The following is an 18,332-nucleotide window of genomic DNA, read 5'->3' on the forward strand; positions in this document are numbered from 1 at the left end:
AGTTACCCATCAGAAGAGACATGGGCCCTAGTTGTAGCTTAGCTGTCAATTGGCTCTCTTGTTGAGGAGACAATTCTGTTGGAGAGGAAGCCCCACATGAGGCAGGAAATGACAGTCTGTCCTTTAGTTATGAGAGCACCGAGGAGCTGAATCCTTGGCCTGTGAGGGTCACCCTCAGTATTTGGGAATTGGAAGGGTAAGCAAATGTTTTCAGTGTCCAGAACTGAGTTGTCAAGGTTACTGTGGTGCAAACAGAATATATGGTGTCAGTGTGTCCTGGTGTCTGGGCTCACGTGGCCTTTCTTGGCATCTATAAAGAATACAGGGCCTGTTGTAATCTCTTCTGATACTGGGGGTGCTCTTTCAGCAGTTTAGTGAAATGTCTCGTTCTGTTTCCATTTTGTGGTCATTGCTTTGAAACTAAGCTGAGCCTGCATTCTCTGGACCTTTGCCCAGAGTGCTCCGCTCCTGTGTTTGAAACTGACCTACAGTGCCCTGATTCATCAGTCCCACCCAAGGAAGCAGCAGAAACTCCGAGGGAATGCAGAGGGCTTTCAAATTTCTTTTATAGGTGGTACTAAAAGCACAAAGACATACCTACATTTCTCCCTCTAAAAACAAATTATTATGATAAAAGTGAAAAAAAGGGTTCAAATGAGCACTTTGTTCTGTAACCTAGCCGGAGCTGCAGCATGGGTGTGATGTAGTAAATGATAACTGGATTTTTAAAGGTCACAATGTTAGACTAGTATCAAGCTTTTCTTCTTTTAGATGGACTCTTCATGGATATACAGTACAGAATCCTGTACATTCATTTATAAAGAAACTGTTCCATCTTTGAGAATGTCCTTTTTTATAAGTGGACATTAGTCTAATTTATCTGCAGAGTCTTTATCTGGCTTCAAAACTCAGTGCCTTGTCATTAGTGAACTTCTCACAGGAGTTTTAGTCAAGTCTGGGCGCACAATGGTTGAATTGGTGGCCATTATATTTGTTTAACTGCTGTAAAGTAACTTTGCAACAATGGCTTCTTGCACTTAAATAGGCCTGCAGTGCATCAGAGCCCTCTCGGTCAAGCCGAGAGCTCTCTCCGGTGCCTCCGCTGACGGACAGTTCTGCTGATGTGAGTGTTCAGAAAGAAGAGCAGATGATGGATTTGTGAGGAAATCGGAGAAATCCTTTTAACAAATTTCTTTGTCATAGTGTCACAAGATTAATTATGCTCATGTGAAAACAACTTTCTCATTGGCTGAAAAGAGACATTATCCTTCTGACTCTGATGGAAGACTTTCAGAGAAAGGGACTTAAAGATCTCTGCTAATCTGAACTCTTACTCTGTTGTCTTTGAGGACTCTTCGGAGAAACTTGGATTGCATCATGACATTGTGATGCTCAGGAAGTCATTCTGTTTCAGGCAGCCCCTCCTGTTCTTCCTCTCCTGCAGTCCTCCAGGTCTGACTGCCTGAATTTGTGTGTCAGCTTTGGAAATGCCCTAGCCATAGGAGACAGCTTGTTCCCAGCCAGAAGTGCATCCTATAGTAGAAGAGACATTGTGTGCTACTAAAAACTGACAGCAGATCAGAAGGCACAATTTTGAATAAAGCAGATAATTTTATGACTTAAGATATCTGTTTTAAAATTCAATTTTTAATTTTAATCCAGTTGAAACAGGTTCAACATTGAAGATATATACATTCCTCACAGGTACTCTGAGCACAACTTCTACTCAGAATCACCTTTGACATTTAGAGATAGAACGCAGGGAGTAAAACAAATACAATGAAGTTTTGTCAAATGAATTTCTTTTTCAGGTATCTGAACCTCAAATTTCAAAAACAAAATAGTCATTTTAGTTAAAAACAAACAGCAACAAAAACCCAAAAACCCAAAACTTCCTAAATGCATTGGTTTATACTCTGCTTTTTTTTTTTTTTTTTTTTTTTTTTTTTTTTTTTTTGGTTTTTCAACACAGGGTTTCTCCTGGAACTCACTCTGTAGACCAGGCTGTTCTTGAACTCATAGAGATCTGCCTGCCTCCTTTTCCCTAGTGCTGGGATTAAAGGTGTGTGCCACCACTGCCCAACTGTACTCTGCCTCTTAAATGATGCATACTAGCTGACTCGAGGTCTATTGAACAGAAAGAAATGAAACAATGTCTTTGGGGACATACTTAGTAGAAGGTTACTTGTCTCTACACTATTGTCAGATTTCTATAAAAGAAGAAGAGGAGGAGGAAAAGAGGAAGTCTTTTCCTGCTGGGTGAATTATCACTTCTCGAACTTGTCATTGCAAACTGCCATTTTGTTTTTTACATAAAGGAGAGCCTGCATCTGCAGCAAAACCAGTTTCATTTCTTGGCTTAGTCCACTATAATCATCCATTTTTCTCTTCCATCCAAGTACTTACATAGGTAGTTGAGCGTTCCCAACACTCAAATGCATGCGTAAGCACACACATACAACTAGGATTGTGTACTAGAATATTCAGTAATAGCACAGTGTCTATTATTTTAGTGACTCTTAGTATAGGACACCCGTCTGATGGGGGAAAGTCTTCTGTTTTGTGTTAATTTCATTGGTTAAATAGATTGCCTTGGCCCTTTGATAGGACAGAAAATTAGGTAGGCAGAGTAAGCAGAACAGAATGCTGGGAGAAAGAAGCCGAGTCAGGCAGTCGCCATGATTCTCCCACTCCAGAGAGACGCAGGTTAAGATCTTTCCTGGTAAGCCACCTTGTGGTGTTACACACATTATTAGAAATGGGTTAAAGCAAGATGTGAGCGCCACTCTGCAGTATGAGGAACGGCCTCTCTGTAGTAGTGTGGAGCGGCGGGCTGTGTCCCGCCACCCAGCTAGCTTTACCTGAAATAATTACACGGAAACTGTATTCTTTTGAACACTGCCTGGCCCATTAGTTCCAGCCTCTTACTAGCTAATTCTCACAGAAGACTCTCCCCCATCACCAGGTCATATGTTTTCTACTAGGTTTGAGATTAGATTTTCAGTAACTTACTGCTTTAGACATTTCTACCATGCCTTTTCTGGAGCCCCAGTAGTTTTAAGTACAAATTAGCTATCTTGTTACACAGGAAACAGTCATTAAGATAGATTTTAATATTATCTAATATTAGTAATAGTTTTGTAGTTAACTATAACATTCATATGGTCAGATTCAGTGTGTGTGTGTGTGTGTGTGTATGTGTGTATGTGTATGTGTGTATGTGTGTATGTGTGTGTGTGTGTGTGTAGAACAAAGGTCCATGTCAGGTGTCTTTTTAGATTGCTCTCCACCATTCTTTTGAGATAGGGTCTCATAGAACCTAGAGTTGACCAATTGGCTAGTCCCAGGAGATCCGCCTGTCTCCGTCCCTGCTATCCTAGGATTACAGAGCTGTGAATCTAACACAGAAAAGCCTGGCTTTTTATGTCAGTGCTAAGAATCTGAACTTGGGTCTTCATGCTTGTAGCTGACACTCCACTGAGCCATTTCCCCAGTCCAGAGAGTGTTTACATAGCCAAGATCAATTGAGAAGTTTTTTGTTTTCTTATTTGTTTACCTTTGAGATTGTTCTGGCTGCCTTGGATCTCCTCCAGCTTCAGCCTCCCCAGAAACTGGGTAGTGTCACCTGGATGCCTGGCTAGGTGCCTTACTTCACATCTGATAGCAATAATTAGGTTAATAAACTTCAGCACTTGAGTTTTGAAAAATATCAGAACTTTAATTATTTTCCATTCTAGTTTTAGATGTTGAAGATAATAAACCAAAGTGATAATTTTCATGAAATACGCCACAACTTTTTAGAATTTAATTGCAGAAAAAGTGAAAGTCCAGGGGTCAATGGCTGCACTCCCCCTCTCCCCGTTCCTTTTTCAAGAGAGGATGTGATGGTTCTGTTAAAGGAAAAGCACCCCATTATATTCCTCTTGTACTGTCCTTTAGCTGACCTTTGAGAGGACTGCAGTGAAAACTGAAGATAATCCATCTGGATGACATAGAACATGTGAAGAAGAGACAGTTTACTAATTAATAAAAATACAGCCAGTTAGAGAAAATGTTTCTCTTTGTCTTCCTGACCCTGCTTTCAAAAGCCAGTGGTCAATTCCTTGCCCACCAGCTGAACAGACTCAATAGAGGAGCACTTGGGTTTTCTCCTTTCTAAACCCTTGCTGAGTTTTTGCCACTACATAAAAGTGGTCATTTGTACCTAAAATACCGTACGCCATTAATCTTGGTGATGGTGTCCTCGTGTCCCTGTGATAAGCAGGACATTGCATTTTTAAGATGGGTGTATAATGTGTTATGGGTGGGGAAGGTAATTTAATAATTTGTAAAGTAGACCATTTAATAATGAATACCTAATTGAAATACCAGTAATTGGTGTGTCTTAAATTCAGGACAGTGTGCTTTATTTTATGTTACTCAGTAGCATATAATACCTTCAGCATGAGAGGAACATTTCCATACTGGTTTTTAAAGATTCTGTAGGTTTCTGAACATATAGCAAGAAAGCCTTCATTCTAGAAATAAATGGTTTGTTAGTCCAAAATCACAGGGGAAAGATGGCCCAAGGACAAATGATGTTTTCTTTAGTGACTTGAAGTATGAAAAACCTATCACTTGGCTCCTTTGTCACAGTGATTAAAAAGGAAAACAAGCTAACTTAAAATGGGAGGGCTTCTCAGCTACTGGCTGTGAGAATGAGTCATTTCAAGACCTTGACTGTTTGCAGTCCCTGTAGTATGTTTTGTGTTTCATAAAATAATCCTTAGTATGTTATTCTCCATCTGAACAGGGCAAGAATATAAGAAGAGCAAGGCTACATTGACCTCTCCTGAGAGTCCCATGATTTGCAGGTTTCAAAGGTTAGACTAACTACAGGCGAAATGTAACCATTAGTGCCTTGCTACCTTTTCGATCCTCTGAAAACCACACTTGCCAACTTTGCTTGTGAAGAGGGGAGTAATTACTGGACATTTTGGGACCACAAGCAGTCGGCTTTCTTTCTAGCAGAAACAATGTTTGGCTCTTCAGAGGTGCTGCGCAGCTTCCTCTCCTGGGAGTTTGCATGCTCGCCTCCCTGTACCTGGCTGTGTGTGTCAGCAGTCCTCTCCCTGCAGGTGACTCCTGCAGCCAGCCAAGCAAATAACACCCTTAGCACATGGAAACATCACATACAGTAAACCCAGCCTCCCACTCATCTCTCAGCCGTGCAGCCAGAGGATCCTTGGCAATAATGTAGTCAGAAAACGTGAGTAAGCAATGAATCTGGCTTCGCCCCGTCCACTGAGTGAGGTAATGTTTATTTATATATTTATTCCTGTGTCGCTCAGGGTGACTAACTTTTCAGTGTATTCATTCAGCGATTCTTGTATGGCTTACGGTAACTTGGGCAGCACCGAACAGGCAGTAATGCTATGGTTTCTAACACACACTACTTGCAATCAACATTTATCTTTGCGGCCTCCCCATATGTCTTTCTGCTCTTGCTTCTACCCTTCTGTGCTGCTGGACCATTTTCCTCAGCTCCTGTCATTTCCACTGTCCCCTTCTCTAGAAAAGCACTTTAGTATCAAGTGCTTAGTAATACTGTCAGTTTTCTACTCAGTCTTTCCATGAATAAGGATGCCTCGTGTCTTGTAAAGCGTCCTCTACTTCAGAATTCCAGACATGATGCTTCTTGTACTGTTGAACAGTCTACTGATGCCCCTAGGAACATGGACCTGTCATGTAAAGCCAGATTTAGTTATGACCCCTGAGAACTTTTGTCAAAGCCTGAGCCTGAACATCACGTCTTATCCAGTAACTAACAAAATGTTTGATCTTGTGAATCCATTTGAATTCTTCTGCTGTATGTTTCTCACATGCCAATGGGTTGCTTTAGGTTTTATGGATGAAACTCTAGTTGATAGGCAGGTATTTAATGGTGTTTAATGCCCAGTTCCCTACCAGGGAGAAAACAGTACAGGCCAACTGTCACAGGTTAGTAAGAAACTTGGACCAGGAGTTACTGTTGCTAGTGCCTAGTGGCCTTAGTGACTCTCCTGTGCTCCTGGAACCTCCTCTTCAGAACTCTGAACAGAATCAAGGAGCTGCAAGAGCCTTAGCAAGCATTGGAATTAACATACCCCCATTTTCTCAGCTTTAGACCAAGGCAGTTGGGAAGTCTATTATTTTCATGAGTTTTTCTTTGAGCAACCTAAGATTATCAGCTTTTATAAAGTGCTGCACCCCGGGATGTTTCTGTATCCTCACTTCTATTCTTCCTGCCCATTACAGTGAACAGTGGTGACAAGCCCCGAGTGCAGCTTCTCTCTGAAGTGGTATGAGTTTATTTATTTGTTTATGTATGTAGCTTTGCTTCCTTTGTTTCAGTTCAAGTCAAACTCTCAACCCCCATTCACAGCATCTGAGCTGTAGGAAGGTAACTACAGCCCCACCACAGCAGCCACTCAGGTAGCAGGGGACAGAGAAACAAACAAACAAACAAACAAACAAACAAACTGGCTCTTGAGTCAGAACAATTGAGTGTCAGCTTTGCTGCTTCTGCTTGTGGTGATCTGATTAAGAGATAATGTGCACAAAGAACTTTAGAGAATAAAGCCCAACACCTCCTGTAGATAGGGACCTACACCTGGGAGGGTTTTAACTGCCCAAGGTGATCCACAGCCATTATTCTGGGGGTATTTGAGGTGTTTCCATTCCCCAGCTTACTGCCTATTCTAAAGAGTGGAACACAATTCATAGCGCTCCTCATTGCTCCGCCTCCTGGCACAGCACACATCGGGCCGCTTTGGGTCCAGCCTCTTGGCTACCAAGGAGTGAGGGAGAAACAGCTGGAAAAACAGAAGGCTGTAAGGACATCTGAGAAATACAGTAGTTGCTGGCATCTGTAGGATAGATCTGTGACGAAACAGAAAAGACCAGAGGCTATAGCTCTGGTAACATTTCTTCTTAGAAAGTTTGTAGAAGACACTTGTGCCCTTCTTTCACAATGTACTTCATATATGGCTCAGCCTGAACTCTTTATTCCATGCTCCTCTTGCTATCGAATGCTAGAAAGTTTGACTTACTATCATTTTGAACCCAAGTAGGATAGGAGAAGCCAGACAGCTTTTTTGAATTTAAACTCAGTTAATTTCCTTCTCATTTTTTGAATATAAATAAGTCCGAATGTTCACCTGGCTGGAAAGTCTAGGCAGCACCAGTCTCTTAGGTGTGAACTGGCTGTCATGCCACTGTAGCCCTGTTTAGAACCTGTTAGATTTGACAAAGCAAAAACATCTTTCAGAGGAAGGTGGGAACTGAACCGCTTTTGTTCTCAGTGTTAAAGTAAAACTGGGACCCATGATGAGAAATTCCTTTTCTGAAAGTAGAAATTGCAAATGAGTTTTCTCATTATTATTATTCGGTTTTGACTTTGGGGGATCTTTTTGTTTTTACTTTTTTTAAATTTTTTCTTTTGTTCTTTTTGTTGTTGTTTTTGGTGGTGTTTTTTGTCTAGCTTATTTATTTATGTGTGAGTGTTCTATCTGCATGTATGCCTGCTCGCCAGAAGAGGGCATCAGATCCCATTATAGATGGCTGTGAGCCACCATGTGGTTGCTGGGAATTGAACCCAGGTCCTCTGGAAGAGCAACCAATACTCTTAGCCACTGAGCCATTTCTCCAGCCCAATTTTGAGGATTCTTTAAAATGTCAGACATGGGGCTGGAGAGAGGCCTCAGTGGTTATAGCATATGCTGCTCTTCCAGGGAACCCTCCCTGGTTCTGTGTACAGCACATAGTAGCTCAAAACTATGTGCAATTTCAGTTTCAGGGGATCTAACATCCTATTCTGGCTTCCACAGGTACCAAGCACACACATGGTACGCATACATACAAGCAGGCAAAACACACATACACATAAAAATACATCTTGAAAGAAATCAAATTATCAGACCACTTTTGTCTATGTCTCACAATAAATTTTCTCGGATTTCACAGTGAACGACGGACCATGTAACTGAAAACGGTGAATGCGGGCTGCTCGATCTGGTACTATACCTCCCCTAATTACCACTGAAGATGTTTGAATGTTTCTAATCTAGGTTTAAAACAACACTCTTGAGTAGTGTGGGCATAAATTGAAATATGCATATCTCCAATTTTAAAGTCACTACAGACTTTTAAAATGTTAGCCATATTAAAAGAGGAAAGCAGCCTGGTGGTGGTGGCGGCGCACACCTTCAATCCCAGCATTCCAGAGGCAGAGGCAGATGGATCTCTTGAGTTTGAGGCCAGCCTGGTCTACAGAACGAGTTTCAGGGCTACACAATGAAACCCTGTCCCAAAAATACCAAAAAGCCAACCAAACAAACAAAGAGAGGACAAGGCAGAGAATTTCAGTCCCCTCTGTCAGGTCTCATGGCAGACACAACTTAGAATGAACAATGATAACAATCACATTTAAACACCTGAGAGTCTAATGAAGGTCATTTTCTAAAGTCTCAAAATGGCTTTACTTTCTAACTTGTCTCTCCGGTGGCTTTAAGCTGACCTGTCTTCAGACCCTCAGCTCCAGCAGTGGCATCCACTTGGAATGCTGCCTTTTGTCTACCAGGCTCAGGCGCTGCTGCCTCTGCTCCTCTGGTTCTTTACCAATGTGATTTGTCCTCCTTGGCTCTGCAGGTAGCTGTGCTTCTTTATGAGAGGGGATTTACAATGGGACCCCGGAGTTGCTAGCCACAGGGATTTGGAGTTTTTGTTTTGTTTTGTTTTTTTTGTCTTTCAAAAGAGTGAGGGAGATGGTCCTATAGGTTTGCTAATCATCTTTGTTTTCATTTACTGTAATTTTAGCAGTTGGTTTACTAACTCTGGCATGAAAACACAAATATTTTTGTTGAGGAGTTAGAATGTTTTATCCGCCAGCCCTTCCTGCTAATCACTAGAGTTGTTTATTTGTGAATCCCGAAAGAGCAAAATGAAAGCACTGTTTAAATTCAACCAACTGGCATTCCACCTTCATCTGGTTTTGCCTTTCAAGAGACTTTTCTCCCCTTACCATTTTGGTTGTTTAAAAAAGTATAGGCTGAGAGCCTTGGACTCTGGTCCCAATCCTGCTTTTTAGTCCTTCAGTGATCTTGGGTTTCTCATTTGAAAAAGGGGGCGAGGCATTGTGTTAACAAGATCCACAAGGATATTTTATGTTTCTCCTTGTTGCTTTTTATTACCTAAATGAACTGAAGTACCCAATCGTTGGATTTTTTTTTTTTTTGTTTTTTTTTTTTTTTGTTTTTTCGAGACAGGGTTTCTCTGTGGCTTTGGAGCCTGTCCTGGAACTAGCTCTTGTAGACCAGGCTGGTCTTTTCNCTCACTCACTCAGCTTCTTTTTCCCAGCATTCTCCTCTGTCTACTCCGCCTACCTAATTTTCTGTCCTATGAGGGCCGAGGCAGTTTCTTTATTATTAACCAATGAAATCAACAGATAAGATACAAGACCCACCTCCATCACTCCCTCTCTTTGTTGTTGTTGTTGCTTTTCAAGACAGAATCTTTTTGCATAGCCCTGTCTGTCCTGGAACTCACTCTGTAGATGAGGCTGGTCTAAAACTCAGAGATCCACTTGCCTCTTCCTCCCCAAGTGCTGGGATTAAAGGTGTGTGCCACCACCGTCAGACTTTTAGCTCAGCTCCTTGAAATGCCCAGGGTTGTCCCACAAGGTACAGAAAAAAAAAACCATGGTTCCACCTTCACCTTAAGCAAGTAGGCTGCCCCAGGAGGAGGGTAGCCTTGGTGGCAAATATGGCTGAGTCTCTGCTGCCTACTGGAGGCAATTGTTGACACTTTCCCATGCCCTCCTAATAGTTTGTCCCTTTAGCCAAGGGGACAACTGGGCACATCCCCACACTCACCGTTTGCACAAAGTAGTGCCATTCTGAGCTGTCTCTGTCTTGTGTCCCTTTCTAATTCAAAAAAAAAATAATTCCCATAAATAAAACATTTGACTGAGGTATTGTGTTTCACACACAAGCATACGCACACACATACACACACACACACACAGAAAGAGAGAGAGTGGGAGTGGGGATTAAATAAGCAATTTCAAAAGAGAAAGAGAGTGGACTCCAGGCCGGGCCTGAGTCATGTGTCTCACAAAGGAGTGGGAGGAAGGGAAGGAAGAGATGAAAGAAGAGGAAGAACAGAAAGAGGAAAAAAAGCTTTCCTGAGGTACTGGAGGGAGAGGAAAGGAAAGACAGGGACACTAATGGCTAAAATTCACTAACCACATTCTGTCACCCACAATCCCTCACACCAGTTCACATCCTGAAGCTGTAGAAACAGACAGAGGAAATAACAGCTCTGCCGAAGTCACCATTGCATAGCTCAGTTCTCAAGGAGACTTTCTCTGGTCCAAACACGCTAGGGTCTGTTTTCCCCAGATCTGTAGCAACACCACAGAGCGTCTGGACCATCTGGAGCAATGCTCCTCAGAGGCCACGGCACCAGTCACTGACCCTAAGTGTATGTTAGAACGAAAGAAGCAGGATTAGGAAGTTAGATTTAGTATTCAGAGTTGGTCCCTTGCTCAACCAAATTACACACTCCATATGCTGTGAAATCACAATCATTATCCCAATGTTTTATCCTAAATGTATTAAATAAAAACTCTTAATGGCTAAACAGAAGAGGTAGGTAGAACAGTGTCCCTTTTCTTTCTCTGTAGTCAATTTATGCCCACTGCGAGAGCCCCACAGATCAGTGTCCCCACAGAGATCAGTTATGGAGTCACATGCCCCAGTTCCTAACAGTTACTAGGTTCAGTCTTGACCCATGAAATTTATTCTCTGGAAAAATGGGAGTTGGGAAAGATGGGGTGCAGGTGTCAACCAGAATATCCGCAAGTGCAGAACAGAGTTACTATTAACGAAAGCTAGATCCCTAGCTGATTGCACTGTTTGAACAAATTGGGGAGCCTTTAGAACGTGGAACCTTGCTAATGGGAGTAGGTGTGGCCTTGAGGTTTACAGCTCCAGTCTGAGGACTGCCTGGGCAGTTCCTGCTTCTGGGTCTGCTGAGAGGCAGGCAGGCAACCTCACCCTCCCGCTTCCACAGTCTCCAGCAGCTCTTGCTGCTGTGCCTCCCTCCTGCCGTGTTGAGGGCAGACAGAGGCTCCCGAGAACATCAAGTGCATCCCAGCTTGTGACCGTGACAAAGCTGACTGTCCTAGAGTTACTACTGCCATGTTGAGACTCCGTCACCGAAAGACAGCTCCAGAGAAGAGTTGAGCAGGAAAAGCAGCGAGGCAGGACTCACCCAGGGCAGGAACCTGGGGGCAGGAGCTGATGCAGAGGCCATGGAGAATGCTGCTTACTGACTTGTTCCCTCATGGCTTGCCCAGCCTGCTTTCTGATAGAACCCAGAACCTCCAGTCCAGGGATGACATCACCCACAATGGGCTTAGTCCATTATTAATCACTAATTAATAAAATGACCCACAGCTTTTCCTACAGCCAGATCTACTTTTTATTAATTACATTTTTATTAATTACTTTTTCATTTATTTTACATCTTGACCACTGTTTCCCCTCCCTCTTCTCCTCCTGCTCCTTCCCCTGCCTCCCTGCTGCCCATCCCCCATCCACTCCTCTGTTTCTGTTCTGGAAGGGGAAGGCCTCCCATAGGTCAACAACATCATGGCATATTAAGTTGAGGTAGGACTAAGCTCCTCCCTTTGTATTAAGGCTGGGCCAGGCAGCCCTGTATGGGGAATAGGTTCCCAAAAGCCAGCCAAGGCATTAGGGAAAGGCCCTGATCTTACTCCTAGGAGTCCCACAGATTAACCAAGCTACACAACTGTCACACAAACGTAGACTCCCTAGCTGTTGGTCGAGAGTCTATGAGTTCCTATGGGTCCAAGTTAGTTGTTTCTGTGTGTTCTCTTGTGAGGATCTTGCCCCCACACACACACATACAATCCTTTTCTCTCTCTCTCTCTCTCTCTCTCTCTCTCTCTCTCTCTCTCTCTTTAAAGATTTATTTATTTTTATGTACACAGTGTTCAGCCTCCATGCCTGCAGGCCAGAAGAGGGCACCAGATCTCATTATAGATGGTTGTGAACCACCATATGGTTGCTGGGAATTGAACTCAGGACCTCCGGAAGAGCAGTCAGTGCTCTTAACCTCTGAGCCATCTCTCCAGTCCCCGACCAGGCTGGTCTTGAACTCACAGAGATCCACCTGCCTCTGCCTCCCAAGTGCTGGGATTAAAGGCATGCGCCACCACCGCCCGGCCGTTGGATTTTTTTAAAAAGAAACTTGCATCTAATAAAAATATTTTAGCTAGCAGACAAAACAATAACTAAATAGTAAACAAAATGTGCTCATGCGAGCGAGAGTGCCTTGTAGATGGTAACCCAATTTTACAGAGAGAAGAATTCGATCGTTCCCAATAGGAGAATAAGAACTGTTTCAAAGCAGACAGGGTTTCTCTGTAGCTTTGGAGTGTATCCCGGAACTAGCTATTGTAGACCAGGCTGGCATCAAACTCAGAGATCTGCCTGCCTCTGCCTCCCGAGTGCTGGGATTAAAGGCGTGCACCACCCACTGCCTGACAAGAACTTGTGTTTTAATTGTAGGTCAGAAGGTATTGGTCTTCCTGGACTCATGGAATCAGCAATTATTGGGCTCAAGTCCTTGAATTTTGCTAGTGAAGATTCAAGAGGTCCACAAGTACCAAGTGATCCATGGTCACTGTTAATAGAGCTCCAACTCCAAAACAAAATGGGCGTGTGCTGTGTGGAGGCTTCCTCCCTGACTCACAATGAAAGTCAGAATGAAAGGTTGATGGTAGTGGACAGTTAGTGAGTCTCTTTGCTGTAGCCACCAGAATATTATCAACCCAATACCACAGATGCTTAAAGACAGTGCTCTGTAAACCACACTGTAGTGCAGTGAGACCACTATGAAGACATGGAACCACAGCTTCTCTTGTAAGAGTCTCTGGGATATCCTGGAGGGGGCTATAACAATAAAAACCAGAAACAGAAGCCAGAAGATGGTGGCACACTCCTTTAATCCCAGTGCAGGTGGATCTCTGAGTTCCAGGCCAGCCTGGTCCACAGAGTGAGTTCCAGGACAGCAAGGGCTATGTAGAGAAACCCTGTCTTGACTCCTCTGCCCCCCAGAACACGCACAAACACACACACACACGATTATGGGTATGAGTAGAACCCTACAGTATGAACATTTCTAGCAAATCAAGGTTAAATCCACGGTGAACTCATAGACAATGAAGTCAAATCAAGGGGAAGAAATGAACTAGTAAAAGAAAAAGCAGTCACGTTTGGGCAAGTGCTCCTACTCCTGAGTTGTGTTCACTGTTGCGGAGAAGTTCCTGTCCTTGCAGATTGATAGCACCAGCGTCCTCCCTAACCTTACATTCCACTGAACCTTATCTTTGTGCTTTCCTAACCACTACTCAGCCCAGCTGCTCTTTCCCAGCAGGTTGCTCTTCTCACTTCCTGGAGTCCCTAAAGAGTCTCCGTAATTGCTTTGACTTTGACACCAAATTACCTATCTCAAACCTTGCCTTTGACTTCAACTTCAGATTAATCAAAGGATTTCTGGATGACTCCATTTGGATGCCTCACAGCCATCTTAAAGTCAGTGTGGCTAAGAGCTGAATGCTTCTTCATCTTCATTCAAATCCCAACTTCTTCCCCCAGAGTCCCTTTTAGCAGAGAAGGTACCTTCCTCCACCTCAGTTTGCATGTAAATAAAACCACCCTGGCTGGAATGTGGCAAATACAGAAAGTGTAGTTGGCAGACTATAACAGTTCAAGATAGTATGTTCATGTTGTGTTTTTTTTTTTTTAAAAAAAAACTATTTAATAAATTTGCATGAGAGATAGCAGAGTTGAACAGAATCTTGAGGTTTTCTGGGCATGAATTAAAACACCCCACATAACACAGTGGTCACTAGTTTCCCTAAGATCTAGGAGACAGAAATTATTTCCAATTATTCACATTTGTCTAAGGACCATATACAAGTCCTAAGGAAGTACACATTGAAGGAGTAATTGATGTGGTGGTCTAGTGTGAATTAAAGCAGAAACCATGGGGATGGAAAAAACAAAGCTTTTTTTTTTTTTATTTAAGTCCTACACACTTGTCATAAACCCCCCAGCCTCCATGTCCTCAGTGCTTTTGTCTTTGCTTCCTTGTTAGCCCCACATCTATTCACAGTGAAATGAGAGCGTGGTTTTTCACTGTTGGCCCCTTTGGGCTTCAGGATACACCCTGAACTCCTAAGACCTGGGCATGCATCCATCTTCCTTTCCTATCACTCCCTCTACTCCCGTGTGGGAGTCTAGCAGTGCTGACGGGCTGATCTTATCTTTAAGACATACTGAGCTGTTTCTTTCCTTCATGTTTACGTTTGCTGCAAATCACAGGAACTACCAAATGCCTTACAAGTTTCTCTTCCTAATAGAGTTGGGAGGTTACAGACTAAGGTCATCTCTCGTCAGCACAGCTCCTGTCTGTTGGGTCTTGTTCCAAACTAGTCTCTACTTTCTCTTCTCTTTTTTCTTTAAGGCAAGACCCTTATCCTGTAAGTACCCCACCTATCACTTATTCCTACAGTTACTAACCTATTTCCACCCTTATCAGAGTTGCTTCTCTAAAGAGTAACTGGTTATATGTCATGTTCATTTCATGAATGTTCTTTTTCCTTCAGCTTCATAAGGCCGACTCCATTCCTACTATTCTTTGTCCATCTTCTTTGCTTTCCTTTGCTTGATTTTCAAACTGCAGTGTTTCTCATGGTTTGATGCTTAACAATTCAACACAGTTCGCTACCTGGACCACTATCAGTATAAGCTAGCTGTATGGTTGATGTCTTCAGGCCCAGTTTGTGTGTGATGGAATTCTAAACTTGTGTCCTGAATTTCTATTTGCCTACTGAAGAGATTCCTCCTCCCTTCCCTCCACGCCTGATTACAAGAAATCCTGCATTACCCCTATTGTAGGGAGAGGCTGCTTGTTTGTCCCGGGCTGCCCAGCTAACTTGGCCCAAAAATAACCACACAGAAATTAAATTAAATTAAAACACTGCTTGGCCCATTTGCTCTAGTCTCTTATTGGCTAACTCTTATATCTCTATTTAACCCATTTTTATTAATCTGTATATTGCCACGTGGCAGTGGCTTACCGGGAAAGATTCAGCATGTCTGACTCTGGCGGCTCCATGGCGGCTCTCTTTCACTCTGCTTTCTTCCTCCCAGCACTCAGTTCTGTTTTCCCCGCCTACCTAAGTTCTGCCCTATCAAAAGGCCAAGGCAGTTTCTTTATTCTTTAACCAATGAAAGCAATACATAGACAGAAGGACCTCCTACACCACACCCCTTTCTACACTCTTGCAGAAACTTCCGATGTTCAGTAGGTTGGGTTTTCTACCAGTGAACTCCATCTCCAGCTCTTGCAGAAATAATTGATCTCTATACAGTACTGCTAAATTTATCTTCTATTTTTTAAAATCTGAGGACTAATTTTAGTTCTTTGAAACTTCTTTGACTTTCTCCTGCTTCTAGGACGAAATTCAGATTCTTAATTTGACATAGAAAATTTCTTATAAGACAAGTCCCACCATACTTTAAAATTTTGTTCTCTGGCTCTTTAACTCTCCCATGATTCCCACCTGGGGAATCAACCCAACATGCAACACTTACCTTCCATTATTTCTTAAATATACCATGCCTGGAAGTCTGTTATTAGGCCCTCCCAGTTATGTTTGATAAATTCCTACCCTATCTCTTAAAGCCACCCCATGTCCCCTGTCTCTGATGTTTTCTGTTTCTCCAGAGCTTCTGCATTCTCTGAGCAGAGTCTGCTTCACATCTAGCTGGGGATCTCTTGGAGCTCAGAAAGCATTTGCCATCCCTTCTAGTTTGCAGTACTTTCTAGGTTAACAAACATATGAAGTCAGGGAACAAGAACAGCTTCTACTGTATTAGCACTCAACGATCTGAGCACATTGAGTTGACATGTTGAGGAAGAAGGAACAACAGGACAAAAGTCATGATAGTGTGGGCACAGATGTCATAAGCTGAGACAGTGCACCCCATTACATTGAAGGAACCCTGGTAGACCATTTTATGGCAAGCAGGAAGGGGCTGGCAGCTGAAATTGTAGGATCCCTCTGGCTATTTCAAAATCATCTGGCTGCTTTTCCTTTTCCTCTGCTGTTTGGAGATGGAAGGGACAGAATGTAGCTTCTGCCCTTTTCTTAAATAGTGAGAGACAATGAGCAGGAGAGAAACACACATTCTGTCTGCCTCACAGAATCACCAGTAAACTGACACAAACTCCAGGCTTCCTTTTAGCCAGATGTGGTAAAAATAATAATAATGATAATAATAATTATAATAATTATACCAGCACTGGGGAGGTTGAGGCAGGAGGATCATGAGTTGAAGGCCAGTTTCGGCTTTATGAAAAGGTTCTGTCTCAAAAAGCAAATAAAAACAAACAAAAGAGAACTTCTTGTTAAAATTATTTTTTTAAGAATTTTTCTCCTAGACATGGTGGCTCATGCCTTTAATCTCAACACTTGAGAGGCAAAGGCAGGTGGATCTCTGTGAGTTCAAGACCAGCCTGCTCTACAAAGTGAGTTTACAGGACAGACAGGGTGGTTACAGAGAAATTCTGTCTTGAGAGGAGAAAAAAAAGAATTTTTATTTATGTGTATGAGTATTTTGCTTGCATGTATGTGCACTCCATGCATACCTAGTACACACAGAGGCCAGAAGACATGTATCAGGCTTTTTCTTTCTAGGCCACCAACCAGCTCCCAAATCATGACACACAAAGTTAATTAATATTCATTATGAATGCTTAGCCTAGTTCTGGCTAACTCTTTTAACTTAAATTAACCTATTTATCTATCTTTTGCCTCTGGACTTTTTGCTTTTCTTTCCTTCTGTGTGTCTTGCTTTCACTACTTCTTATGTTTTTCTGCTGGGCGGCTGCCTGGCTTCTTATCCCAGGTGTGTCCCCCTCTTCCTCCTTCACCTTCTCATTCCTCTAGAGCCAATGTGGGACTAAGTGCATGGTGCAGAGGTTGAAAGTCCTCATTGCCATTCCTGTTACCTACATGGGGCAGCCACAGCTGTCTGTAACTCCTCCTCACTTCCCTCTGACCCAGCTATGCCAAACTCTTTATTGATACTGTATCAGTGATAGGAAATAGAATCCATTAACAGATATTGTGCTGTTTTATCATTTAAACCCAGTGCCTTGGAGTTGCATCTCCAACCCCTTAGATAATTTTGTGTCTAAAATAGTTTTTTTTTCTTTTTTTCTGTTTTGTTTGTTTGTTTGTTTGTTTGTTTGTTTGGTTGGTTGGTTGGTATTTTTGTTGTTTTTGTTTTTTGGTTGTTTTTTGTTATTGTTGCTTTTTGAGACCGTGTTTCTTTTTTTATAGCTCTGGCTGCCCTGGAACTTGCTCTGTAGACCAGGCTGGCCTCAAATCACAGAGGCCTGCCTCTGCCTCCCAACTGCTGTGCCACCACCACCCAGCTGAAATAGTTTCTTAATAACTTAAAAATTATTTCAGGATCATGAAGGGAATAATTTTTGTTTTGTATTTTATAATGTTTTAATTCTAATTACAGTCTTTCTGGGCTGTAACCAAAAAGCCTTTCAACCTTTCAGTCTTTAACCACCACATATTTAAATGATTAAAATATTTTGACTACCTACTATGTTGGAGAATATCATGACAGATGCTGTGATTTTAGTACATGTGCTGTTGAAAAGAGTCCAATGTTATGATTTTATAATAGGCAAAATCAGATAAGTGTAGCACCTGGTGTGTGTATGTGTGTGTGTGTGTGTGTGTGTGTGTGTGTCTCAGAAGCGGGTGAACTGTTAGGAAAGAGATGAACAAGACTCTACAAGTGCCTTCAGCAAAGGACTGAGTGGAAGAGAAGGCATCCTTGAATTGATGTCAGAACAGATGAAAGAAATTTACGTAACCAAACCCAAAAGACAGTGGGTGGTAGCACAGGTAGAAGGCTGTAAATATGAAGGTTGGTCATTATTTCTGAGCTCAGTGTTAGGAAAACATTTTCAAGGTAAGGTGGACACTATCCTAAGAGTAAGTATCAGACCTCTGGAAGGTTTTTAGCCAATGATTGACATGTTTTTCTTGCACATGATGAGAAAAGCAACTGGAGGCTATTGGAAGGAGTTGAGGGTTTTTTCAAAATCTCCATTCCTGCCAGGAGGGCCTCTTTTTTTTTTTTATTGAGAATAAGAAAAAAAAAGTTTCCGCCTCCTCCCAGCCTCCCATT

General features: G+C 42.4%; 1 protein-coding gene across 11 annotated transcripts in view; it reads left to right on the forward strand.

Annotated features, from left to right (window-relative positions):
• The window catches only part of Greb1l (GREB1 like retinoic acid receptor coactivator), a 265,843-nt gene that overhangs the window by 85,531 nt on the left and 161,980 nt on the right, over positions 1–18,332 (forward strand). Inside the window, exon 1 of one of the 11 annotated variants that reach the window (XM_050148815.1) lies at positions 5,273–5,292. The exons of 9 other annotated variants lie outside the window; for them this stretch is intronic. The gene's annotated coding sequence lies outside the window, so the exon portion shown is untranslated. Of the gene's footprint in view, positions 1–5,272; positions 5,293–8,015; positions 8,035–18,332 lie in introns of those variants that run through there. One more of the 11 variants, XM_050148812.1, reaches the window with a different exon arrangement.

This window comes from Alexandromys fortis, unplaced genomic scaffold (genome assembly GCF_014885135.2).
Source record: "Alexandromys fortis isolate MF-2015 unplaced genomic scaffold, M_Fortis_MF-2015_v1.1 scaffold_4, whole genome shotgun sequence".
NCBI lineage: Eukaryota > Metazoa > Chordata > Mammalia > Rodentia > Cricetidae > Alexandromys > Alexandromys fortis.